Source organism: Vitis riparia, chromosome 1 (assembly GCF_004353265.1).
Source record: "Vitis riparia cultivar Riparia Gloire de Montpellier isolate 1030 chromosome 1, EGFV_Vit.rip_1.0, whole genome shotgun sequence".
Classification (NCBI taxonomy): Eukaryota; Viridiplantae; Streptophyta; class Magnoliopsida; order Vitales; family Vitaceae; genus Vitis; species Vitis riparia.
Window position 1 is genome coordinate 16,431,304 of NC_048431.1, and position 13,034 is coordinate 16,444,337.

The following is a 13,034-nucleotide window of genomic DNA, read 5'->3' on the forward strand; positions in this document are numbered from 1 at the left end:
TCGAATTCTCACAAATGACAACCTCACTTCTTCTCTGAAACGTGGACTGATTTCCTCCAAACAGCAGCCTAAAAAAAAAATCATTTCAAAACCCAGACTGATCACTTCCAATTCTTAAGAAAAATCAGTCTCACTTCTTCTCTAAAATGTGGACTCATATCTTCCAAACAGCAGCCTCAAAAAGATCATTTCAAAACCTGGACTGATTCCTCTAATTCTAAAAAAAAATCCATCTCACTTCTTCTCTGAAATGTGGACTCCTTTCCTCTAAACAGCAACCTCAATGATTACTGCTCAAAAAGTGCTATTTCATAGCTTGTAATTAATCCTTTTAAACACTTTTGAGTAGTAGTTAGTGCCTTTTAACCCAATTAGCATGTTAAGGCCCCTTTCAATCAATTCTAATCAAATTGTGTAAGTTTTGGTGTTTTTGTTAGTATTTTGATCACCAAAGCATTATGAGATTGAGGAGAGTTATATGGAATCCTTGGCAAGCAATGGGAAGCTTAGAGGCATGAAGAATCAAAGCTTTGAAGCACTGTTGCCATAAGCAAAGTGAAAATGCAAGGGGAAGCAAAGAGAATCCAGCCATGAAGCATTCTTGATGACAGTCACTGCAGCCACTTTTGGAGTACTTCCTGATATCCAATTTATGCATACAATATGTCATTCGAAAGCTTAGGAAGTCAACAATCCAATGCTGCAAACCGTGTGCAATTCGGAGTTGAAATGAGAAAGTTACAGCCTTTGGAAGATGATTGCTCCAAGCTGAAGGAAGGATTCAGAAAAGTGCTGCGAAATCACCCTTTTGTTGCGGAATGGTTTCGCAGCCTTTTTGCACAGTGCTATGGATTTCCCCTGAAGCTTCACGCCGCGATGGAAGCCAAACACCACAAGATGGAAGTCCACTTCGCTGAGGTGTTGAATCAGCCTTTTGCTGCAAAGAAATTTCGCAGCCCCTCTTGTGCACCTGCGAAATTTCGCAGACCTCACCTTTCACCTGCGAAGTGGTCTTTAGTGCTTCCCGATATTTGTAACCGACACTTGGAGATATTTTTCATTAGATTTTTGTTGCCCAAATGCCCAAATTCTCCTTGTAAGTCGCCAGTGATAGGATTCCTTAGCTTTTAAGTTAGGAATTTGGCAAAAATATCTATGGAACAGCTATCAATGTAATTTTGGTTTTAAAGGGAGCCCGAGGAGCCTGTTCTGAGGGGGTGTTGGTTGATGAACCTTTGTACAAATTTGCAAGGAAGTAAAAATACAGAGCACTTGCTCTATTTCTTCTTTATATTCTTGTTTTCTCATTAGTTTTCTTGCTAGCCAAACAAACTCTGAGGATTTTTCCTCAGAGGATGAGAGGCTAGGCTCTTTGTCTCTTGGAGTGAAGAAAGCCAGGTAAGTTTCCTCATGCATAAATTGGAAGTTTTGTTGTTTTAGTTTTTAATGAAGAGAAAGTGTGACCCGTTAATGGTTTTTATCTTTTTAGTTAACTTAAAACTCCTTTAAATCATCTGGGCCAACACTTGGTAAGACAAGTGATCTCCATCCATGGAGATTCACTAGTTTACCCCTTGCGAGCCTCTGGGAGGTGACTTGAAGGTAGGATTTTCTAGAATTGCCAACACTTGGTAAGCTTTTGGACTCCAATAAGACATCCATTAGTTATCTCTTGCGAGCTTGTGAAGGGAAATCCAAGGTTAAAGATCACCTTGAATGGCAAGTGCTAGGTGAGAGGTATGAGCCATTGCAAGTTGCATCAGTGAGAGGGATTTAGTGTTTGAACCCATTAATGGGAAGCATCTGTACAACACCGATTGGAGAAGGAACTATATGTTAATTCTCTAATGCGAGGAAAAGAAACAAGTGACCGGAACTCTCCTTTTTGTATGATGAATCTGAGCCTAGTGATCTAAACTCCAAGAAACACTTTTCTTTGTAAGTAAAATCAGTTACTATTTTTAGTTAGCTTAAAACCAAATCTTTCCTTTTTCATTCAAACATCTTTATGTTTTCTTTTAAAGCTAACCTTGAAATGAAAAGACACCAATTCAGCTTTGAAATAATATCATTTGTGAAGTGAAAACCCATCCCAGTGAACGATCCTAGAGCCACTATGCTATAGTAGCTTTGTTTTTGCTACCCTAGTATATGGTGTAATAGGTTATAAATTTTGTTGATTAATCCCTCAATCAAGGAGCACCAGCTGGACACGAATCAGTTGAGACACCAATTAGGCATGAATCACTCAAGAAAATCCTTTCAAAACCCAGACTGATTCCCCCCAATTCTCAAGAAAAATCAGCCTCACTTCTTCTCTGAAACGTGGACTGATTTCCTCCAAACAGCAGCCTAAAAAAAATCATTTCAAAACCTAGACTGATTCCTCCAATTCTCTAAAAAAATCAACCTCATTTTTTCTCTAAAACGTGGACTGATTTCCTCCAAACAGCAGCCTAAAAAAAATCATTTCAAAACCCGAATTGATTCTTCCAATTTTCCAGAAAAACCAGTCTCACTTTTTCTCTGAAACGTGGACTGATTTTCTCCAAATATCAGCCTCAAAAAAATCCTTTCGAAACTTGGACTAATTCCTCCAATTCTCCAGAAAAATCAATCTCACTTCTTCTCTAAAACGTGGATTGATTTCCTCCAAATGACAACCTCAAAAAAATCATTTCAAAACTCAGACTAATTCCTCCCGTTCTCCAGAAAAAATCAGCCTCACTCTTTTTTTCTCCTTTGTACCTCCTCTCAATGTGCACTTTCACTCTCCATGGTGTAACTGCATTTTTTCTTCTCTCCCGAATCATGTCTCCTCCTCTCTTTTATCATGTTGAAATTTTTTTTTTTCCCTTTTTGGTGCTCTTCCTTTTCAGACCACTTTTTTTTTCTTGAACATAACCTCACTTCCTATCCACATACACACTGCACCCTTTCCTTTCACTTGCCAAAACCCAACCTTCTTAATCTTCTTCCCATAATCATCCTTTCCCATAATCATCATTTTCAATAATCTTTTTTCCAATATGGAGTATGTAAAATCTCGAGCAACAAAACAAAAAATAAAAAATAAAAATAAAAAATAGAAAAAATAAGGGTTAGAATAATAATAATAAAAACATGTAACTAATAATTAAAAATCCAAATTACGTCGTTTTAAAAGAAATTAAAAATATAGATCACATACATAACTAAAATGAATTATCGACTCAAGCAGTTCCCTATAAAAAATAAATTAATAAATAGATAAAAAAACAAAATGGATAAAACTAATAAATAGAGAAAGATAAAAAAACAAAAACAAAATCAAGCACATGCAAGCCATACGAGCTATGCAACCATGCAAGCCATGCAAACCATGCATCCATGCAAAAAATGATCTAAATGGGCCTAGAGTGCCTAAGTGGGCTTAATGTGATGCCTAATGGGCCAAGTGTGCCTAAATGGGCCTAGGGTGCATAAGTGGGCCTAGGGTGCCTAAGTGGGCTTAAGGTGGTGCCTAACGGGCCAAGTGTGCCTAAATAGGCCTAGGGTGCCTAAGTGGGCTTAGGATGGCGCCTAATGGGCCAAGTCTGCCTAAATAGGCCTAGGGTGCCTAAATGGGACAAGGTGTCTAAATGAACCTAGGATGCCTATGTGGGCCTAGGATGGTGCCTAATGGGCCAAGTGTGCCTAAATGGGCCTAGGGTGCCTAATGGGCCAAGTGTGCCTAAATGGGCCTAGGGTGCCTAAATGGGCCTAGGATACCTATGTGGGCCTATGATGGTGCTTAATGGGCCAAGTATGCCTAAATGGGCCTAAGGGGCCTAAATGGGCCTATGATGCCTAAATGGGCCTAGGGTGCCTAAATGGACTTAAGGTGCCTAAGTGAGCCTAAGGTGCCTAAGTGGGCCTAAGGTGATGCCCAATGGGTCAAGTGTGCCTAAATGGGGTAAGGTGCCTAAGTGGACCTATGGTGCATAAGTGGGCCTAAGATGCCTAAGTGAGCCTAAGGTGCCTAAGTGATCCTAAGTCTAAATAGGGCTGCCAAGAGTCACAATGGGGTTAGGTAAATCCCTAAACCAAAGTCTCTAAGGTGGCTTAGAAAAGATAGGCTACATGAATTGTAATGGGCCTTAGGAAATTGCTATAAAGTATCGAATAAATACCTAATAGGACATGTGCTAGAAAAACAAAATGGAGGGTCTACACTATGACAGTACATGTAGAGAGGTTTTGGGTACATTGACATTGGACTTGTAGATAAGCCTGGTCACATTCCATGCTTTATTTCAGGTTTTGAGGATCCTCACATCCTTTAACTTGTTACTGGGTCGACCTTGGATCCATAGAGCAGGACCAATACCATCTTCCCTTCATCAAAAGGTGAAGTTTATACACGAGGGTAGAGTCATTACTGTACAGTCTACTGGAGACACTTATTCTACTTTAGAGCTAGTATTGGATATTAATCATGGCGATGGTGACCTATTTCTGACTTGCTTCACCTTTAATGAGATACAAACTGTGGAGGTTGAGCAATTCTGTAGAGATTATGTGGCGCTTCTGTTTGGTGAGCAAGGTAGTACAGTGGTTTTTGACATGATGAGATATATGTCTTTCTTATCTGACTTAGGTTTAGGGCATTGTCAGCATGGCTTTGGAGAGTTCATTGCCACAGTTGATCATGATACTCCTTTTGATCTTGATTTTGCTCCTACAGAGGCTGATTACAGATACATGGCGCTTCTGCGCAAGAAGAAACTTAGAGCTCATTTGTTCCAGATGCCATTTGACTATCCTATTCACCCATATAGGATGAACTTTACAGATTATTTTGTGAGGGCACTAGAGGCATAGATGCATTTAGAAAGGATCACCAATGGACTTAGTGTTGATCAGGAGACTGAGGTTCAGTGTCTCATTATTAGTTGTAGTTGAGTGATGGAGCTCCTGGCACTTCCACTTTTGTTTTGGTCACTCATCCATCTCTAGATTGTATAACCTTATTAACACTTTATTTCCTAGAGGAGATTGATGAGTATGAGACATCTATTGAGATTATAGACATGATAGATGGGGCTATTATGCATGATGAGTATAGTGATGAGATGCTCATGGTAGACATGAGTCAGATTATCGATGATGTTTAGCCAAAGACTAATTCTCCACTCGATTTGTTTGGGGTGCTTGCTATTGAGATGGTTGAGGATGTTCAGCTTGTCCCTACTCCTGGGCTACTTATTGATGTTACTTATGATGATGATGTATTTGAGGGCGTTATTAGCTCAGTTGTGGTAAAGTTTGAGCATGTTGATCCACCACTTTCTTTTGATGTGCTATCGGGATTTGTCTCTCATTCTGATGACATACTGGCTCTTTCTTCATATATGGATATGACTTTTTTTTTAGTATTTTCCAATCTCTTGTGACATCATTTTATCTACACCTCATTCACCCACATCATAGATATTTGACGTAGATGATTCAGATGAGGACTCATTTTCTACTTTTGATTTGAGCCCCACTGATGAGAGAGTTTCACCTGCCACAAGAGATGCTAAGATTGTTGATTTTGGTATGGAAAACCAGCCTAGGGAGTTGAGGATTGGATTGAATTTAACTATAGATGAGAGAGATAGCCTCGTTTAGTTACTCAGATCATATTTGGATGTTTTTACATAGTCTTATGAGAACATGTCTGACCTTGATCCATCCATAGTCCAACATCACTTACTACTTCTACTTCATGCCAGATCGATTAAGTAGAAGTTGAGACGATTGCATCCTCATTGGAGTTTGCAGGTGAAGAAGGAGTTTGAGAAACAACTCAATGTTGGATTCTTATCAATGGTCAAGTATCCCGAGTGGTAAGCCAATGTTGTCATTGTTCCTAAAAATGATGGCAATGTGAGAGTCTGTGTTGATTTTCGAGATCTCAACAAGGCTAGTCCTAAGGATGATTTTTCTTTTCCTTACAATGACATGCCAGTTGACAGTACAATAGGTTATTCAATGTTGTCCTTTATGGACAGGTTTTCTAGGTATAATCAGATTCTAATGGCTCTAGAGGATATGGAGAAGACTTTTTTTATCACTGAGTGGGGTACTTATTACTACAAAGTGATGTCGTTTAGGTTGAAGAATGTAGGAACTACCTACGAAAGAGTAGCGACCTCCATTTTCCATGATATGATGCCTTAGGATGTTGAGGTTTATGTAGATGACATGATAGTGAAATCCTAAGATGGAGCAGATCATCGAACAACTTTGGAGAGATTCTTTGAGAGGATCAGGTAGTTCAGATTAAGATTGAATCCCAAGAAGTGCACTTTTAGAGTGACTTATGGGAAATTACTAGGATACATGGTCAGTGAGAGAGGCATAGAGGAAAATCCAGATAAGATCAGAGTCATCCTTAACATGCCTACACCAAAGACTGAGAGAGAGATCAGAGGCTTCTTGGGTGGACTTCAATACATCAATAGATTCATTGCTAGACTAACAAGTATCTGTGAGCCCATTTTCTGACTATTGAGGAAGAGTTAACCTACTGTTTGGGATGATCAGTGCAAGCATGCATTTGAGAGGATCAGAGAGTATTTATTGTCACCTCTTACACCGGGCCGTCTTTTACTCCTATACTTGTCAATCTCAGACATAGCCTTGGATGCATGTTAGATCAGCTCGATAATTCGAGAAAGGAGCGAGCTATTTATTATTTGAGTAAAAATATGCTAAACTATGAGACAAAATATGTCATGATTGACCGCTTTTGTTTGGCATTGGTTTGGGCTACTCGGAAATTGAGATATTACATGACAAAGTATTCAGTGCACTTAATATCTCGTTTGGATCCTTTGAGATATTTGTTTGATAGGCCTGCTTTGATTAGTTGACTTATGAGATGGTTGGTACTTTTGAATGAGTTTGATATTCATTATGTTACTCAGAAGTATTATTACGAATCACTTAGCCTTATTACCAGTTTCTGATGGTAGAGTGATTGATGATGACTTTCCAGATGAGGATATCAGTACAATGACTAGTTTGTCAGGTTAGCGCATATACTTTGATAGTGCAGCCAACCATTCTAGATACGGGATAGGTGTTCTGTTGATATCCTCTCATGGTGATCACATTGCTAGATTTGTTCGTTTAGGGTTCTCTGATCGAAATCCTGCCACAAATAATATTGTTAAGTATGAAGCTTGTATCTTAGGATTAGAGATAGCTCTTGAACTTGGGATTAAACAAATGGAGGTGTTTGGTGACTCTAATATGGTATTGAGACGTGTTCAAGGCCATTGCAAGAGTAGAGATGTGAAGCTTAGGCCTTACCATGCATACTTGGAGCTACTAGTTGGGAGATTTGATGATTTGAGATATACACATCTACCTAGAGCGCAGAACCAGTTTGTTGATGTCTTATCTACCCTAGCTTCCATGATTGATATTCCTGCTAATATCATTGTTTGCCCTTTACTAATTGAGTCAAGATAAGTTCCTACCTATTGTTGTTTGATTGATGACATAAAGTTAGATGATGGCTTACCTTGGTACCATGACATATACCAATTTCTGAAATTTGACACACATCGTAAAGTCACTATGACCAAGAATAAGAGAGCATTGAGATAGTTAGCCACCTGGTTTGTGATCTATGGGGAGACACTATACAGGCGATCGGCTAATGGGATGTTACTATTGTGCTTAGATTGCACCTCTACCGATCGAATGAGGAGAGAGGTTCATGCAGGAGTCTGTGAACCACATATGGGAGGGCATATGTTAGCCTATAAGATCATGAGGATCGGGTATTTCTAGTTGACTATAAATTTTCAGTTTGTTCAAAGATGTCCAGAGTGTTAGAGGCATGGGGACCTCATTCATTTGCCACTCTCAAAGTTACATGCACTAACTTCACCATGGCCATTTTCAATATAGGCTATAGACATTATTGGGAAGATTTCGTTGAAGTTTTCCAGTGGTCATGATTTCATCTTGGTCACCATTGATTACTTCACCAAGTGGGTGGAGACTGCCTCATATGCGAGATTTGCGTCATCTAGGGTTGCTAGTTTCATCATATCACACATTATCTGTCACTATGGAGTCCTTCATGAGCTAATTTTGGACAGAGGAGTACATTTCAAGGTGGAGATTGACACCTTATTATGGAGATATGGTATCCAACATCATAGATCATCTGCATACAGGTCATAGACTAATGAGGTGGTAAAGGCTACGAATAAGAGTATTAAGAGGATTTTTCAAATGATGGTTGAAACTTCTTGGGATTGGTCAAAGAAGCTCCCTTTTGCATTGTGGGCTTATTGAATTTATTTTTGCACCTCTACAGGAGCCACACTATATTCCTTGGTGTATGGTATGAAGGTAGTGCTACTAGTTGAGATAGAGATGGGTTCATTGAGGGTAGCATTGGAGTAACAGATTTTTGAGGCAGATTAAGCTCAAACTCAATTAGACCAATTCAATTTCCTAAATGAGAGGAGATTGAGGGTAGTAGACCATGTTCATACCTATCAAAGGAAAATGGCCCGTGCATTCAAAAAGCAGGTCAAGCCTAAACCACTACAAAGAGGTGACTTGGTTTTGAAGGTCATTAAAGGATTGATCAAAGATCCTAGAGGGAAGTTCAGGCTTAATTGGAGCAAACCTTATTTCATTAGGGAGTTGACCCCGGAGGGCGCTGCATGGTTGATGGATCTATATGGAAATCGATTCTCGAAACCAACCAAAGTAGATTGACTGAAGAAGTATTATGTTTGAGACCATGGTTGCAGGATGGGTGACCATCATTTCGGTTAGCCATATATCTTGTTACCCCCTTTGACATACAAACCATTGCTAGCCCATTAAGCCTTGTGTGTGCATTAGAGCCTTTATTTCTTATTGCCTTGCTTACACTTCTACATCGGGATAGGGGCCTTTTAGTGTATGCATGCTTAATTTAGGAGTTTCATGAGCCATGGGCCTATGGTAACATCTTTCTCATTATTTTTCTATTATCACATTACCACACTTCATCACACCTCATTGTTCATGTTCTTCATCTTCTTCTTGGTCTTATTTGCTACTTGTTCTGCTCCATCTTTTTTCCACCATGAGTGGCAATCCTTCTCAGTTCATTATATGGAGGATGATCACATCATTTCCATTATCTACCCCCACACACATTGATCTAGAGATCCTTAGTTTGAAAAGGCCATCTTGTTAGAGAGAGTTTATGGTACTTTAGTGCCTGAGAGCACATCCATCCATTATTGATCTTATCTTTTTAAGGCTCATTTGTTTACGTTCAGAGTATGCACATTTGTATAAATGTTGAAAAAATGAAAAAAAAAATGAAAAGAAAAGAAAAATAAACATATGTGTATATGTGCATAGTATTCTCCATCATTGAGAATGTATATTGGTATCCGAGGGTCACTTTATCAAGTATGTTTGTTGGTAAGAGTTCGTACGAGTTTTTTGAGATCCTCTTTTCTTTGTATTCACTTTGTCATTTTTTTTTTAGAGTGGGATGAGTGACCTTCTCCTAGGGGCTCTAGGTCATTGTTTTTTCCATTATTACATGACTTCACTCCATGTTTGATTTGAGTTGATTATCACTCTTCTTCGTATATTCATTGTTTCACTATAATCCTTGCTATTGCTTTCGATCCATCATCTTTGTTTCACCTCCTTGGTCTTGTCTTACAGTGACCTATTCCAGGTTTGCTACTGATTTCGTGCCCAGCTGGTGTACCTTGATTTTTGGTCCTCAGACAGGAGTAATTAACAAAATTTATAACCTATATCACCATGTACTAGGATAGCCTCAGCTAGTATAGCATAGTGGCTTTAGGATCGTTCACTAGGAAGGGTTGTCAACTTACAACTGATAATAATTCAAAGTTGAATTGATGCTTTTTCATTTCAAGGTTACCTTCAAAAGAAAACATAATCTTTAGTTGAAAAAGGATTGGTTTTAAGCTAACAAAAAATAATAGTAACTGAAATTACTAATAAAGAAAAGCGTTTCTTGGAGTTTTAGGATCACTAGGGTCAGACTCTTCATACAAAAACAGAGTTCCGGTCACTTGAATCTTTTCCTCACATTAGAGAACTAACATATAGTTATTTCTCTAACCGGTGTAGTACAGATGCTTCCTCTCAATGAGTTCAAACACTAAATCCCTCTCACTAATTCATCTTGCAATGGCTCGTGCCTCTCACCTAGCATTTACCATTCAAGGTGATCCTTAACCTTGGATTTCCCTTCACAAGCTCCCAAGAGATAACTAATGGATGTCTCCTTGGAGTTCAAAAGCTTACCAAGTGTTGGCTATTCTAGAAAATCCTACCTTCAAACCACCTCCCAAAGACTCGCAAGAGATAAACTAGTGCATCTCAATGGACGGAGATCACTTGCCTTACCAAGTGTTGACCTAGGTGATTTAAAGGCATTTTTAGTTAACTAAAAACATAGAAACCATTAACGGGTCACACTTTCTCTTCATTAATAGCTGAAACAACAAAACTTCCAATTCTTGCATTCGGAACCTTACCCAGCTATCTTAGCTCCAAGAGACAAAAAGCCTAGCCACTCATTCTCTGAGGAAACATCCTCAGAGCTTGTTTGGCTAGTAAGAAAAATACAATCAAAGTGAGTAGGTAAGGCAGAGCAAAGCTCTGTATATTACTTCCTTCAAAACTATACAAAAAGTTGGTATCTGAGAACAAACTACCGAGATTTCTTTTGCAAAGAAAATTACAAACTATATATATGAGGTTATTCACCCCTTTGTTCTTACTTATTAACTAAGGAATCATATGATTGGTGGATTACAAGGAGAAAATGGGGATTTAAACAACAAATATTTGAAGAAAAAAATCTAAAAGAGTCGGTCACAAATATCAGGAAGTACTCAGGTGGATTTCGCAGGCATGCAAGATGGGCTGCAAAATTTCGCAAGCTGAAGGTCCCCATTTCGCAGCCAAAGGCTGATTTCGCAGCTGCGAAATTGGCCTTCAACTTGGTGTGATTGGCTTCCAATGGCTATAACTTCTTCATTTCAACTTCGATTTGCATACCATTTGAAACATTGGATTTTTGACTTCCCGAGCTTCGAAACGACATATGGTATGCATGAAATGGACTCCATAAAGTGCTCTAATTCTGTCCAACAGTTTCTGTCCTCTTGAATTCTTCATGTTAGATTTCTCTCTTTGCTTTCCCTCCTTGCATTCATGATTTGCTTTTGGCAAAGGATTATAAAGCTTCAAAGCTTGGGTTCTTCATGTAAATGAGCTTCCAATTGCTTTGCCATGGATTCTATAGAACTCTCCTCAATCTTGGATTGCTTTGGTGATCAAAATACTATCAAAAACACCAAAACTTAACACAATTTGATTAGAAACAATTGCAAAGGTACTTAATATGCTAATTGAGTTAAAAGGTAATAAATACTACTCAAATGTGTTTAAAAGAGTTAATTACAAGCTACAAAATAACATTTTTTGAGTAGTAATCACTCCCCCCAACTGACATATTGCTAGTCCTTTAGCAATGAAGGAGAGAAAAAGAAAAATAAACAGTAATATAATTTACAAAATCATGCTGATCACTTCAAAAAAATTTAAGTGGCATGATGATCTTACTCTCACATGAAACATTAAAATCGTTATGCAAATTGATAAAGAGAAGGCATTATGCAAATTGAAGCTTTAAAATCGTTTCCACTTCCAAAGGGTCAAACCTAACTCTTCCACAAAAATCTAAGTGTTTACTTGATAGTTTCCGAATATAGTATGTTGAACTAATATCTCCCACCAACCTAGTTCTTTTTCAACACTTAGCAAACTGACAAAATTTAATAGGCTAAGAACGCACCCTTTGGTTTCACAATTTTTTTCATTGTAGGAGTACAAGGCTTAAGGGTATTCTTTTCTAAATTGTCCATGTAACGGGGGTCCATCGATGACTCCAAACCAATTAAGGTTTAGGGCATCAAGCTTTAAGGATCTTTCAACCACTAATTCCTCGGATTTTACCCCGGACTTTTGAGAATGCATTTTAATACCCAAGCACCTATAGTGTGTTAAACTCCACCTATTCACCCTTGTAACGAGCATTGAGGTCGGTGACTCCCAACCAATTAAGGCTTAGGGCACCAGATTTTAAAGATTTTTACCATATACCCCTTAGACCTTGCTCCGGTTTCAAGGCAAGTAAAACACATTTTTTTTCAAAGGCTCATTGGCCTTTTATAAGGTGTCCCAACACTATTAAATGAGGTCAAAGGTACCAAGTCTAAAATTTTCCTAAGTCAAGAGGGAAATAGTTTTCATCTTATACTCGGAACCTATTGTGCACAGTGTGTGAATAGCTTAAAGTGGAAGAACTAAGGTTGAATTCAATAGAAGTTTCAACAATTCATCAATTTTAGTAAGCATAATACAAACTCTAAGTCAAGTGAAAAACAAAAATTCAATTTCTCTCATTTTATTTTGAGAATTTTTCCTTAATAACCATGGAAAGTAGAATAAAAACTTAAAAAGATTTAAAAAAATTAAGAAAAAATCAACTAAATTACCAAAATAACTTAGCATTAATAATTAAAACTTCCTTCCTCAACTCTCCTCCCCCCAACCAAGCTGAACATTGTCCTCAATATGGCAAGAGCGATTGAAATTACAGGGAGGAAGTGGTACCTCCTGAGTGATATGATGTTCGAGTAGAATAGGAGAAACTACATGTTTCAAAAACAATAAAAGATATGAGTAGAGGAATTAAAATAAAGTTATGCCAAGAATACTAAAAAAATGATAGATATGTATTACTTTAAGAAAGTACACTATAGAGCAAAACAAGTTATACAACCAATCCCAATATATAAAACATAAAAAAACATGGGATTATAAATTCTACTGCAGTAAAGAAATACAGAAAAGAAACTATGTAAATGATTAGATAGTAGTGGTAGGATCATGTGGAGATGATGGCTCGGTTGTAGAGGTCAGAATGCTTGAGATGGATGCCTCTA